We start from the raw sequence: 14,853 nt of genomic DNA, 5'->3' as shown, positions 1-14,853 counted from the left end.
GAAGCAAATTCTGGTAAGGAGAAGGAAAACCAGCAATTCTGTAGCACCCATTTTCCTGGTAGTTAACAACAAGATTTCTTATTAAAGGAAGAAATTTTGTTTTTGTTTAATCCTTTAATCCTGGGCAGCAGTAGATTTTGGAGTTTGAACAACAGGTTTTTTTTAAAATGTGTATATAGGATATTCTCCTATGGGAAAAAGAACATAATTTCTGATAACTACTGAAAAAAAAGGCATTGCAGAACCCATCCCTCCCTGGGGGCAGCAGCCCTCACTGCTGCTGGGTTCCAGACATGTTTCTGTTCAGCCTCCCAAAAAACCTGAAGTATCTATGTCTTGGAGATTTTTTTATTATTATTATTTTTAAAACACTGCCTTTTCTGCCTCGTTATTAAAGCCTGGATCCTGGTACAGCTCTTCCAGACCTTTTAAAATGACCCTTTCCAACCCATTTGACTAGAGGTCATAACTCATGTAGTTGTAATTACAGAGCCAAGGTAAGGGCAGAGGGAAAGTCCGATGTGGCTGCCTGCAAAAAAGGCTCTTTGACTCAAGGTTTGCTCTACAACCAGCTTTGCTCTACAACCCATCCAATATTCAAAAAAGGATGTTTCTGAGTGCAAAGGCAGATATGGTAAAATGTGCCTTTTACAACTCAAAAACTCACATGTCTTCAGCCAGGAAAAGACACTGGGAATTTCAATTTCTCTGGCTGCACCTGTGCTGCTGCCAGTAGTGTGAGAGTTCAACATCAGCAGGATTAAACATCCATCAGGAAGAGCACTACAAAACAAGGGGATTTGTAAATCCTGCTCTACCAAAACATGAAGAATTGCCAGCAAAAGAGATTCTGTCCCTAGCTCAAAGTTAACAGTGCAAAGAGTAAAGCTATGGACACTGGACCCTGAGAGCTTTTTGTGGTTCGAGAGGATGAATTGAGGGGGACAGGAAATGAAGGATCAGAATTTAAATTATTTTTACTTATCTGCTCTTAAAGCAAGGCTGAGCCCAGCCATCACACCACATCTGAACAGAAGGGGTCTGAAGTATCCCAGGAAAAGCCACTCTGCCAGGCAAAAATATGTTACAAAATTGGAATATCTCTCGGAATGTACGTAGGATGATGAGTCACATTTCCGTGGGAAGGCAGAGAGAAGGAGCAGTGGAAGGGTGGCCATGAGCCCAGTGGGGGATGCTCACCTCTCACAGGCTTTGGCTGCTCTTCTGTGAATCTTTCTGGTCAGTCCCACTCTTAAAAAGAGTAACCTCAGCTAAATTAACTCTTTGAAAGCTGGGTCAAAGCTTCTTTTCCATTGGCGTGAAGTTCTGCCATCTCTCAAACCCTGAGGAGTACTTACAAAAATAGATTAAATCCAGCAGCTTTGGCAAATCCAGTTTAGCAATGTGCATATCTGTCATCTTGCAGATTGCAGGAACAGGGGAGGGCATGTCCAAACCCAGGCACTGCAAATTTATTTTACCAAAAGCCACTAGATGGGGATGCAAGGACACTTTTCTGCTCTCGGTTATGCTTTGGTCCCTTCACGTTGAGCTGGAGCTGGCCTTTCCCACTCACAGGGGCTGCTGTTGTCTTTCCTTTTTCTCTTTAGGAGCTGACAGAGGTCATTTAGAAACTTATCACTCGCTGAGATCTCATCCTGTAGGGATCAGGCCTCAGGCAGCAGTTACAGTGCAATTGCTTCTTGCTGAATATTATTCTCTGCACCAAGACTTAGGAAGAGTAAAGGGTTTGCCTTTTAGTTTGTGGATTAGTCTTCTTTTATAGGCTGTGGAAAGAAAAGGTACTTGAGATTGAACACAGAGAGGAAAAATGGTATTCAGCAAGCTGGTAATCTCTGAAAATGTCCATACTTTGGAGCAGTTACTGCGGGAAAAAGCCAGGAGATTTCCTCAGGCTCAGTAGTCAAATCTCTGAGTAATTTTTTGTGTTAGTTTCTCCTCTTTTGAAATCCACAATTGTCCTAAGAATCAGCAAGATAAAGTCTGGAGAATTGGTTTGGCAGAGGTGTAGGCAGGATCAGCCCTGCTCTCCAGGGCAGCAGCACTCCACAGAGCTGCCCCAGGAGCACATTCAGGCTGCAGGAGTCTGTGCAATGCATCAGAAATGCTGTGGGAGTGAGGAGGGCTCCAGTCCTACAGTAATTGTCAGCTCTGACCTCCAGTAACCTTGGCCTTCTGCACTGAGCACCCACTCTTATTTTATCTCAAGTGTCAGGATATTTGGTGCTTATATTAATTCCCAGCTCCTGAAGTCAGGTGAAATGTGAAAAAAATGCAACTCTTCTAGCAAATATTTAACAGCAAAATTCCGGCTTTGGGGGTATGCTGAGGTACCCAAAATGCACTCTAGACTTCAAAACACAGAAAATGCTTTGAAAGAAACCCAAAAATTGATACATTTCAGGGAAATTTCCTTAATGCTTTCAGTGGTTGGCAGGGAGGGAGAGTGGGTGTCAGGGTGTGTCCAGGACTCTCAGAAAAAAGGCTCTGGTAAATACCCCGAAAGCAAATTAATCTTGTATCATAACAATCAATTCAGAAAAGCAGGAGAACAATTCAAATATTATCAAAATAAATGTCTTTCCTACTCCATAGACTCCAGATATGGAGCTAATGCTGCCAGTCCATGGCACTCACTGTTTTAGGGGCTGGGGGAACAGAAGCACTGGGGGCTGCTTGGTGTTTTCAATTGTATCTCCACTAATTGCTAAAACCAGATTGCTCCACTTCATTAGGCATGAACAGAAGGGCAGCTGCTTTTCCTGGGTCAGAGGGTGAGGAGGTTGCAGGGTGAGGGCTGGAGGAGCTCTGGGCTGGCAGCAGGGCCGTGTCCCTGCACTCTTGGGGACACTGCAGGCCTGGATCCCCTCGGGTGCTGCTGCTGCCACCCCTGCCAGGGCATTCTCAGCAGGCACTGCAGATTCCAGCTATTCCTCTTGCCTGCTTTTTCCTCGCTGCTTAGTAGTCTCCTCATGGTGACAACAAAATGTCTGTTTTCCAGGAACCCATTTGAGCTTTATGGATTGGCCATGGTAGGCACTTCAGCCCTCCATAAAGCACGCTGACACGCTCTCTGGTGTATTCCCAGCTCCACTGAAAAATTGATCAAAGCTGATAGAGTTACAGGGCCCCGTGTCCCTCTACAATCTGCTGTTGTGCTGCTCAGCCCTTACAGAGGCAGCAAAGCCAAACCCTGTGAAATCCCTGTCTGAAGAACGCACCTCCATCCTGCCCTTGGCTTTGCAGCCCGGCCTGAGGAGGATGATGTGCAGCATGTGTCCCCCCTCCTCCCCCAGTTCTCCTGGAGGCAAACTCCCCTGGCATTGTGGGTGTCCCCAAAATGCAGCAGGGAGTGCCAGCAGGGTCCTGTCCTGCCAGGAGGCACTGACACCATGTGCAGGGTGCCCAGGGCTGGCACATTCTCACCCCAGTGAGGGTGTGGCCTCATGTGCCTCCTGTGTCCCCTGTCCCATGGGCTCAGGCAGCAGCTCTTAGCAGAGACTGCTTAAATGACAGGAAATTTTAGCAAAGTCATTGATGTGCACATAGGTCTGCTGGAGGAGATGGGATATCACACAGCAGAGTAGCTGCCAGTTTCTACCACAAGACCTCATCAAAGTCTTTTTCCTTTTCCTCCCTGTCTCCCAAAAGCTCTTGCTTTTGCTCAGAGAATATCAGTCCCTTGAAGCAAAGGCTGTGCCTCATTTCACCCCAAATCTCCTGGATTCTGGGAGGGCAGCCAGGTGTTGGGTGTGCTGTCTCTCCCCTCTAGTGCCCCAGTCCTACAGAAACTCTTCCTCCTTCTGTTTATTAATTACAGTTTGATTTCTGCTGGAAAGCCAAATGAACACTGCATAGCAAATCCAATTTCTGATCCAAAGAACTTCCAAATGAGGGGAAACAAAGGATGTTAAGATACCTGACAAGGGATCAGAAGTGGATGAGATAACAGAGGAGCCAAGGCACCTGTCTCCAGTCTGAAATGTGCAAGCAGAGCCAAAATGCTCCTCACATGCTGTAAAGGGCCCCCACTCCCATACACTGCCAAATTCAGTTTGATGAGCTGATCAATAAAGGTGCACAGACAAATGCCAGGACAGGACACACAGGGAAGGAGAGCTGACATGGGAGGGCACAAGGCTCTGTGCTGCCTTTGAGTCACACAGCAACAGCAAAAAGGGAGATGTTTGGCTTTTCAGCTCTTTGGAGTCATAGTATCACTGAATTGTTTTGGTTGGAAAAAACCCTTTAGGATCATCAAGTCCAACAGCTAACCCAGCACTGCCAAGGCCACCACTAAACCATGTCCCCAAATGCCACATCTTTTAATGCCTTCAGGGATGGTGACTTACAGCCTCCAACAGCTTTATTTAAATATGGCCTTTAAGTTATGCCAAAATATTATCATCTGTTTTTATCAGACAAAAAATAAAAAGCACAGTAATGACTAGTTTCAGCATAGGGAACAAAGAGGTAATTCAAAGAGGTAATTTTACAATTGTCAGTGTTCATGTGGATAGATATACTGGATATTCAAGAAAAAAATGGGGTTATTTCACTGCAAGCATCAAGCACAGGCAACCTTCTTTCACCTTGCAAAGTGCTGGATGTTTAGTTTCTGAGCTGTGTGCTGTTGTAACACACCTCAGCAGTTTATTTATGTTCATCTGAATACTGACAAAAATAAAAGGATCTTCTCAGCGCTGTTTGCTCTGTTCCCCTGCCATTCCCTCCAATTTCTGATGGGCTTCTCCCCATGTCCTGCAGTCTGCACAGACCCAGTGGGGGTGGACACCGTACCTGCAGCAGAGAGCAGAGCCATCCCTGCAGGCTCCCTGTCCCTGTCGTGGGGTGCCCTTGGCAACAGAGGGGTGCAGGATCAGCCCCAGCACCCCTTGGAGGCAGCTCCAGCTCAGGAGGTAAAGGTGGGCAGCATGAACCCTGGCCAACATTAAACTGCTTAATGCCTTTCCAGACAAGGATGCTATTTAATTCATCATTACAGAGGCTGTAATTTTTATTGCACAAAGTCCTTCATGGCCACCGAGGTGATGACAGGTCCTGATGGCCCCAGCTCCCCCCTCTATCCTTGCTCTCTCATGTGGCTACAGAATCTCATTTCCTTTCCCCCAAGCCAGATTTCAACCAGTTACCCCTGAAAGAGTCTGATTGCTGAGGCAGGGGGTGACCCACAGCTCCAGGCAGGTGTGAGGAGGCACAAAGGACCAGCACCAAGCATTTCATTAACCTCAATGTGTCAAGACCAACAACTGCTTCAAAAATCCCAGGAAACAAAAGCAAATGAAGCAGCTCTGGTGAAAGCTGGACCTCTCTGAGCTGAGCCACACTCCGTGGCCATCATGCTCACCCTGGCCCAGCCCCTGCAGTCCATGCTGCAGATCTCGTGTTTGCCCCCCTGGAGTGGACATTTCCCTCAAAGTGAATGTCCTTGATTGCTTGCATGATTATATTCCCCAGCCTGTGTGTCCTAAACAACATTGCAGAGGCATCTGGAGGGATCTCCTGCAGCTTTTATGCTTTTCTAAGAGTGAGAAGGGAAGAAGCTTGGCCTGCTCTGGCACACTCCCATCTGCAGGATTTAGTGGGATTCCGAGCTGTTAGCAAACCTAACCCAGACCTAAGGTTTTCATCTCTTTTCCCTCCCCTGCTCACATGGTACAGATGTGAGAGCTTTCCTAAAGCAACAAAGATACTTTTGATCTTGATTACTAGCATCAGCTACAGGGAGAAAATTAGAATTCAGGATTTGTTACCAACACTTCAATTATTCAGTGTTATCAAGTTGTCACCAGGCCTTTAATTATTTTTCAGTTTATATCTAATTTCCCGCACTATGATTGCTTTAGCAATGTTAAGGTAGATCTGCAACTGTAATGGGAAATGTCCAAGTCCTTTATGATGCTGGGGACTGGAAATGACAACATTAATAAAATTCACACATCTCCTGTGTCACAAGCCCTCATCAATATAGTGTTGATCTGCAGTTGACATGCTATTTAATTATGCTCTTTTGGTACCCATAAACATTTAATAATATATTCAAAGTGAGTAAACAGGATATAACACTGACTGTGATTCTGCATCTATTTAAAGATTGGGCACGAGACCATAAAGTCTCACTTTCAAAGCTTTTCAGTATTTGCCTTTGTTTTTTGGACACTGGGAACATCATTCTGTGCAGGGTATGTGCACCCAAGCCTTTGGTGTGTACAGCCAAGACAGGGGTTGTACTGCAGAGATTCACAGAGGATTCAGCAGTGATTAGCACCAATTATGCAGATAGTTATCACTGTGTGCAGAGATCATTTGTTTTAACACACCAGGCAATTTTGACTCATCAAAACATTATGCAAAGAAGGAAGCTGATTACAATGATAGAACCGGGGCAGAAGCTCTCACAGACCTCACCAGAGCCAGCAAGGAGTCGATTTGCCAAATTTCTCACCCAGCCCAGGGTATGAAAACAGTGGGATTATTGCACCTGCTGTGGAGCCCTGTGCAGGGGAGGCCCTGAGGAGCTCTTCCTGCTGCTGTGCAATCAGTAATACTGGATCTCTGAGGGAAGATACAAAACAGCTGTTTTTTCCCCCAAAAGGCTGCCAGCAGTCAGGGCCCTCTGACGTGCAGGAGACTGAGGAGACAGCAGGTGAGCAGCCTGTTAAACCAAACCTGCCTTAGCACCCATCCCCAGATGTCCTTCACCAGGCCCAGGGCTCCCAGGAAAATGGGATTGTACACAATCCTGGTCTATAAACCCTAATGCACAGCAAAATTAGGAGCATGTGTCCAACCCTGCCCTATTTTACACCGTGTTTGAGCATCCTGAAGCTAAAACACAGCGAGAAAACCTTGAAGAGCTCAGCACGACCTAGCCTGGGTTGTCCCAGTCACGATTTCCTCCTTCAGCTGGTGTTTAGGTGTGTGGGAGGTCCACCACGTGCCCACTGCTGCTCAAATACTGTTTGCCATGATTTGCTTTCTGTCCAATGACACTTCTTGCCCAGAACTAATTAGCAGATGTAGGAGGTCACCTTTCTAACCAGCACCTCCATTCCCAGCCTCCAGCACCTTCTGCAAATAAATTTTACACATTTGAGATTCAAATTCGTGTTGGATCACCAGTGCTGATCTCCCTGAGATGGGGAAGGGAGCGTTGTGAACACGGTGCCCAAGTGCTCAAGATCATTTTATACTCTTCCTCCCTGCACTAATTGAGTTAATGCCACACACAGCTGGGAGGGCATTTACCTCTCCAAAAGCCCCATGATGCTCTGAAGATGTATCAATCTGGCATCGTGACTCCCCCCCCACAAAACCTCACAGATGTGGATGATTAGCGCCTGAACCAGAACTAACTTCTCAGAAAATTGTACTTATTGCAGGACAAATTGAGTCTGCTCTGGAAGAGGCCAGAATAATTGCTCAGGGGAGCATGGGGCTTATCCAGCAGTTAATTTATTATTTGTACCTGCCCAGAGCCAGGATGGAAACAGCAGGAAAGGCAGCAGCAAACAAGGTACAAACTCCAGTACCTCAAAACCAATTTTCTCACTTAAAGGCTTATTGCCATCACTGCAAGGGGTCAAAACATCTTTACAAGCCCTCGTGGGTGGCAAAATAGAGGAGGGACAAGCTTTATCCTGTAGTTTGTGGTAGGCTGTACAGACTTGGATGCAATTAATGCTGCATTTTGGGCTTTGCATATCTTTGCATGCAACAAAAAGTCAGAGTTAAGAGAGGAAATGCATTTTAAGTCAGGGCAGATCCCACTTTCATGACAGTGCCAGGTTAAGTCAGCCAGCAGCCACCAGCAGCAGCCGTGGCTGGTCTTGCCATGTGTCAGGAGTGATGCTTTAGGAAGAAATAGAAGGTTGGGAGAGCTGTTAAAACCCAGCAGCACCACACGTGGTGCAGACTCTGAGCTCTGCCATTGTTGTGGTGGTGCTGATCACAGCAGGGCTGGCTTCCCTGCCTGCTCCTGAGCACATCCCTTTTTGCTGCTCTCAGTACAACTCCTCCAGGAGCTGGGGCTCCTCCACAGCTGCTTGGGGTGGCCCCACAGTGCCCAGTGGCCACTGGCTGCTTTGTGATCCCCTCTGTGTTTGTGAGCCCCAGGAGGCTGCTCTCGCCCCACCTCATCCCATAGCCATGGAGTGCTGAGACATTCCATGGTGCCAGGGCTTCACCTCTTCATCTCTGGAAGATGTGGGAAGTCAATTTGAAAAAAAACAACAACAAAACAAACCAACAACTGAGCCATTCATCAGGGCACACAAACAAGCTCAGGCACTCAGGCCCTGTGTGACGTCCAGCCTGGCCTCAAGGCAAAGCAGAGCTGCTCTTACCTTTAACAGCCCTGACAAATTGGAATAGGATGTGTCTCTATTGAATGTGGATATTTCCCCACTGCTTTTTCTTGTAGTCTTGACTGGAGCAGGGAATCACCATGAATCTTCATTTGCTTTGCTGCATTCACACTGGGTTTAAATTCTTAATACTAAATCCCCACGGCAGGGGGTTGGAACTCAATGATTGTTAAGGTCCTTTCCAATACAAACCACTCTGTGATTCTGTGATTCTGTGAAATAGACACTATTTTGGCTAATGATCCTCAAGATCTGAATACATTAGCTCTGTCAGATCTATTATTGCTTAATACTTTTACAGAATTTAATTATTTATTAATGAGGAGCAGTAAGAATGCTGCCAACTCTCTCATTCCCATGAAATGGAATGCAGAACTGCCAGGTGAGTGGGGCAATAGCCAGGGATAATAAGCACAGGGAGGTCTCAGAGCAGATTAGGACACTGTGGTTGGGGCATTTGCTGCTGTGGATGTCCAAGGATCTTTCCTGTGTGACACTTTTTCATTTCAGTTGAGAGAGTGTGTTAGTTAAAATAATCTTGGGCAGGTTCATATTTTTTCTGTGCCATTACACAGCCATTTTTGCTAAAGGAGGCAATAATTAACCTGGTTGTCCCCCTTGTATTTGTAGATAGGGAAGACATTGTAATTTTTCTATTCCTTAAAAATGAATACTTCCCACATGGAAAAGCAGTTTTCATAATATGAGCATGTTTGACTCAGCAAGGGCACTTGCATTGCACTCTATTAGCACAGCCTCCTTCCACCAGTTCCCAAATGGAACAGAAGAAAAAGCAATATGAATTCATGGAATGCAGCATTCAGAAAAAAGCTAGAGAAACAGAATAATGAACCCAGCCACACAAACCACCCCATGGCCCTCATCACCAGCTGCAGCACAGGAAGGCCACTCCAGACAGCACGAACATGAAGTGCTGCCCTGTGTGTGCAAGGAGGGTTTCTCTGCCTCACCCTCTGCTTGGAGAGCAGCTGGATGGATCCACAAGGAACGGGAAAGTTCACATCTCAGCAGCAGCTCTGTGCATGAGGAGTGATTCAGCACAAGACAGCTTAGGGGAGGCAACACTTCCAGGGCTGTCACAGAATCACTGAGCTTGGAAAAGACCTCCAAGATCATCAAGTCCTGCTGCCAGCCCAACCCCACCATGTTCACCACTAAACCATAAACCCAGGTGTCGCATCCACACACCTTCTGAGTATTTCCAGAGATGGTGACCCCACCACCTCCCTGCACAGCCTGTTCCAATGCCAACCACTCTTTCCTTGAAGACATTTTCCCTGATACCTAATCTAAACCTCCCATTCCTTGGACACTCCTCGTCCTTGGGCTACAGGAATGAGAAAGGATTTCACCTCCCTATAATTCTTTTTTATAGTAGGAGAGTGTCAGTTTGTTGTCTTGGTAGCAGGAGGAAATATCCCAGCCAGGCATTTTTCTGTCTCAAGGGGTGATTCAGGGGGGACACATGAGCTGTGGCAGCTGGGCTGTCCCTGTCCTGCTCCAGCCCTGCCTGCACCCTCAGCCCACCCTCACAGGGATTGCCCAGGAGGGGCTGAGGGGCCCAGCACAGCTCTGCCACCATTTCCTCCTCTGCTCATCTGCAGATTCTCCCCTTCCCTGCCTTGGCTTTTCAATTTCCCCAGGGTATTTTCTGCTCCCAAGCTGGTGCTCATCGCTGGCCATGGAGAAATGGGTGATGTGGGGAGCTGCTGACACAGCGAGGGTCTCACTAACAGATGTGAACCCATTGCCTTCACAAGAGAACCCAGACGTTTCCCCTCGCTCCTGCTGGCAGAGCCACCCTGGGCCAGCAGAGGAGCTGAAAGCAGCCAAGGCCTGCTCTCAGCTGGGCAGCAAATGCCTCCTCAGAAGAGCAGGACAGGAGGGATTTCACACCATCACCGGTGTGAAATTGGTCATTTGGTGAAGTAATTTGGGTGCATGGCCCCACATCCACGGCCAGACAGCACGGACACTTCACCCTGCCTATGGCACTGCGATAAATGGAGCTGTCAGCTCAGAGCTCACCCATCCATTCTCATTCAAGCACCTATTTAATATTCACCGTGGTACAGGGGGACATCTTTACCTCGGGAAAAACACAAATGCTCTCCCAAAATGACTCAAGGGCAATAAAGAATAAATAGTCTTTAAACCTGTATAAGGGATGCTGAAGTCACAAACAAGGCATAAAATAATATGGAGCTGGAAAGTGGTTTTTCCTTATTAAGCTTATCAAAGTAAAACTAGGCTGGTGAACTTGCTCTATCAAGCAAATGGATGTGGCAAAAAAAAGGAAATGAAAATTCTGATCCATATTCATTGTTTCAGTGTCAGCAAGGGAGAAAAGCTCTACTTTAATTTTTTTTTTTTTTTGCCTTAGAAAGCTGATCTGAAGTTTTACATAAAAAAAAAGGTAAGAAAAGCTGATAAGAAAATGAAAGATAATTAATAGAAACAAAGCACACAGCAGACGGTGTCTAATATTAAACAAAATGTGAAAAACAGAACATGCTTGACTACACCAAGCCACAGATCCAGGCACTGACAGCATCTTAATAGGGATTTCTTTCCCAAAGCTCCCAGCACTGGCCCAGCATCACTGCTGTCCCTGGCCCATGGCTGGCAGCAGGGCTTATCTTCAAACACAATAGATTTTTCTTTCCTGTTTAAATTAGGTTTTAACACGGCCCTGAAGGCAGTGCCCAAACAGTCACACCCATGGAACTGCTGCACCCATGAAATAAAGCCAGGCTGATTCCAGGTTAAGAAGTTTGTGCCTTGAGCAGCAGAAGTTTTAAGGGAGGACCAGTGACAGAATAGAATAGACTGGAAAAGTCCTTTAAGATCATTAACTCCAACCTCTCCTGCAGCAGTAACCATGTCCCTAAGTGCCACATCTACATGGCCTTTAAAACACCTCCAGGAATGGCACTCCAGCACTGCCCTGGGCAGTCTGTTCTATGCTTGACCACTCTTTTGGGGAAGAGATTTTCCCTGACATCCCACCCAAACCTCTCCTGGTGCATTTTGAGGCTGTTATCTCTTGTCACTTGCTACCCAGAGAGCCACCTGGCTCCAGCCTCCTATCAGGGAGTTCTAGAGAGTGAGAAGGACTCCCCTGAGCCTCCTGAGTGTATTTTTCATTTCTAGAGACTTACAAATTAACACATTTCTCTCTAAAGCAACAGGACAGACAAGTTTCAAGTCATTCCCACATGGTGCAGCTGAGCCTCAGGAGGGAGCTGGTCCTACAGCCAGCACTGCATCCCCTGTGCTCTGGGTTGCAATATTCTCCATTTCACAGCAAATTTCACAGCATTTGGCTTTCATCACCCACCCTGCCTCCCCCAAAATCCACTTCCTAGGTTCACCTGATTAGGTGAGATAGGCACTTCTCTGGTTTTTGATTTTCAGAGACTTTAGAAGAGATCCAGGAAAATCATTGCAGGTGGCAGCTCCTCATTTCTAAATCATGCTCTGCTGGTACATCAAAAATACCACACGACTCTGCAATACTGAAGAAGGTTTATATTGTTGGTTTTAGGGGTTTTTTTGGTCAATGGTGATTCATGTTGCATGCAGAGTAACAAAGAAATGGGAGTTTGATCTCTTTGGCCTTTCTACAGCCCACTGAGGGCAATGAACAGATCTGTTCTTTCCCCAACATCTGTCTTCAGTCCCACAGGTTCACCAGCAGATTTTTATGCACATAATCTACTCCTGCAGAAAACACAGAATTACTGGAGAGCAGTTTATGTAAATATACTCTCTCCTCAGAAGAGAACAGTGTTTCTAATGACAAATTGAGGGAAATCTCACTTGGCATGAAGCAAATAAAGTAGTAAATATTTCAAGTTACCTCTCTGCAGCAATGGAGACTGCATTTAAAATTAATTGCGGTGGATCTGCCATATCATAAAAAGAAACAGAGTGACAACACCACCGTGATGTGACACATCTGCATTACAGCTTTTCATCTCAATTCTGTCTTCAACAGGCTCCATCAGCTGCTTGAATTTAGTATATGAAGTGATATTTCCAGCCCATCTCCACTGGAGAAGCAGCAATCTCCTGATGTTTCCCAGCAATGAGAAACCTGGCTGAATGTCACTGCTGTCACTGCAGAGCAGCTGTCAGGCAGGGGGCACAGCTTACAGAGATCTATGTGTCTGATGCTCCTCTGCTCAGCCCATCAGGCACAGCCCCTTGCAATACAAACCAGAGCCAGGACAGTACTGAGTTATAAAAGCCCATTTTCTCTGCCCCAGGACTGTCAGACACTGGGAGATGAAGTGGTTTACCCAGTTAAGAAGGTGGTGTGGGGCCATTAGAGGAAACAAGTAGATTGCCCTGGTATGACCTGGCTCTGCTGTGACTCTCCCTGGCAGCCCTTCAGCATGTTTGTCACTGGGAGGGATGGCTCATACACACTGACAAGGTTCCAGCAAATGTCCTTCTTCCACCTCTCAAAACAAACACTTCACTGGTGCTTCAGCTGTGCTACAACACCCACAAGTTCTGTGTAGTGTATGCTGGAAGAAAAGCCCTCTGTCACAGTGGAATCCCTTCTCCAAAGTCCTGCTTTCAATTGCTTGCAGGACAAGGCTTCTGTTTCATCAGAGGAAAGATTTAAAACATCTGCTATCAACAGGGAAAACACAGATGTCAACTGACACAAATGCTTTTCTCAAAGCACGGATGACCATGAATTAAATCTCTGTTGCATCCCATCAGTGAAATAATCCCAGATTCCCATCCTCAGGAACACCCCAAGTACTTCACTTAGATAAATTTGGATATACTTGGTGTTCCCAGTGCACACAAGCCAAGAAGCTCAACCCTTGCACTAAAGAAGAGCAGTCACAGATGATATTTCTCAGGGAACCTTTTTATCTTTGGCTGGTCTGACCTGTCAATTTCTGGGATGTTCATCTCTAATCCAGTCTCTGAGCTAAATTAACTTGTAATGTAGAAACCAAACACAAATTGCGTAATTAAATCACTTAATTTGCCACATGAGGTGTTTCAGGATCAATGCACTCATATTCACAAAGCTCAGTGAAGGTGGAAAAGGAGTCTACCTCCAAGGAGCCCCTAAGGAGGCAGCAGATAACAATGTATGAATGGTCTGATCATCTCTAAATGAAGTCAGTAAGATTGTTTACTGATTTCAGACCAGGTACATCCCTCCTCTGCCACCTCAGTTATGGGTTTGCCTGATGCTACAACAGTGCCAGAGAAGCAGCACTAACTCTATTCCTGCTAAACCTGAGCTCCAGAACAGTTACCAAAGGTTATTTGCCGTGGAGAGAGGAAATGTCACATCATTCCTTGGCCCAATCCTGCTGCTGCACTCATCTGCTCAGACACTCCTGCAAGAAAAGATACTTGAAGCCTGCTCACATGGGGTAGGAGCCAGATTGCACCCAAAAAGTAGAAAATTATGAATGCCATGTTCCTCATCTGCAAAATGAACGCTGGGTGCTCCACTTCACCCACGTGCTGTTGAAAGATTACTCACTGTTACTATGTCTGAGGAGTTTTTTCCAAATGTCATGCTGGTGTGTGACAACCCCAACATTCACAACGTGCAGGTGAACTTCCATGAAGCAGAGGAGAATGGTAACACTTCTTCTTCTTGGAAGAAACTGAATCTGATTTTCATTCCATCAAAACATCTCTTCACAGACAGGATAAATCCCATAAATTGCTTTAATCCGTGTGTCTGCCTACAGCCCACCATGATTGTAACAAAACATGTAATCAAAGCAAATGTACATAATTACCAATGTCTGCAAATATGGGGGTTTAGATTATTTTCTCAGACATTCCATATGTTACCATTTTACCACTGGTTTACATTTAAAAATATGAATAAACTCTGTTAGACTGTGGGATGAAAGGGCACACATTAAAAATTCACACAGAAAGCATCCCCGTCGCCGAGATTGCTGCTGTAAGTATTCACTCAAATCTACTCCTCTCTCCCTAAATGTAAATACAACCAGATCACAAAGCGTGGCTAAGTAATAACCTGTTCCAAGGCAGAGTGGGGTCCCTTGCTATCAGATTTCACAGCAGGACACTTCTTTCATTTCTGCCAGGCAGGAACAAGGAATGGCTGTGCACGGTTCCATTTATCCAGCGGCAGTTCATGCCAACACCTCGGGTTTTTTCACTCTCACGTTTCTAGTCCTGGTTATCCTGATGGGTCAAACAGATTTCTCTAAGGCAGCCCCACAGCTGTACAACTTCCTCAAGCACTAAGAACCGTGTGACACGTCCCACCCCATCCCTGCAGCTGCACCTGGCAGAAAAGGCCAGGAGGAATTACCTGGGACTTCCTTCATCTTCCACGTCTGACAGAAGCAGGAGGCACAGCCCGTCACGAGCACTGGGGATCAGGTGGTGTGACATCTCA

This window comes from Parus major, chromosome 7, assembly GCF_001522545.3.
Source record: "Parus major isolate Abel chromosome 7, Parus_major1.1, whole genome shotgun sequence".
In the NCBI taxonomy this organism is placed as follows: Eukaryota; Metazoa; Chordata; class Aves; order Passeriformes; family Paridae; genus Parus; species Parus major.
The sequence above is the reverse complement of the archived record's forward strand: the minus strand, read 5'-3'. Positions refer to the sequence as shown.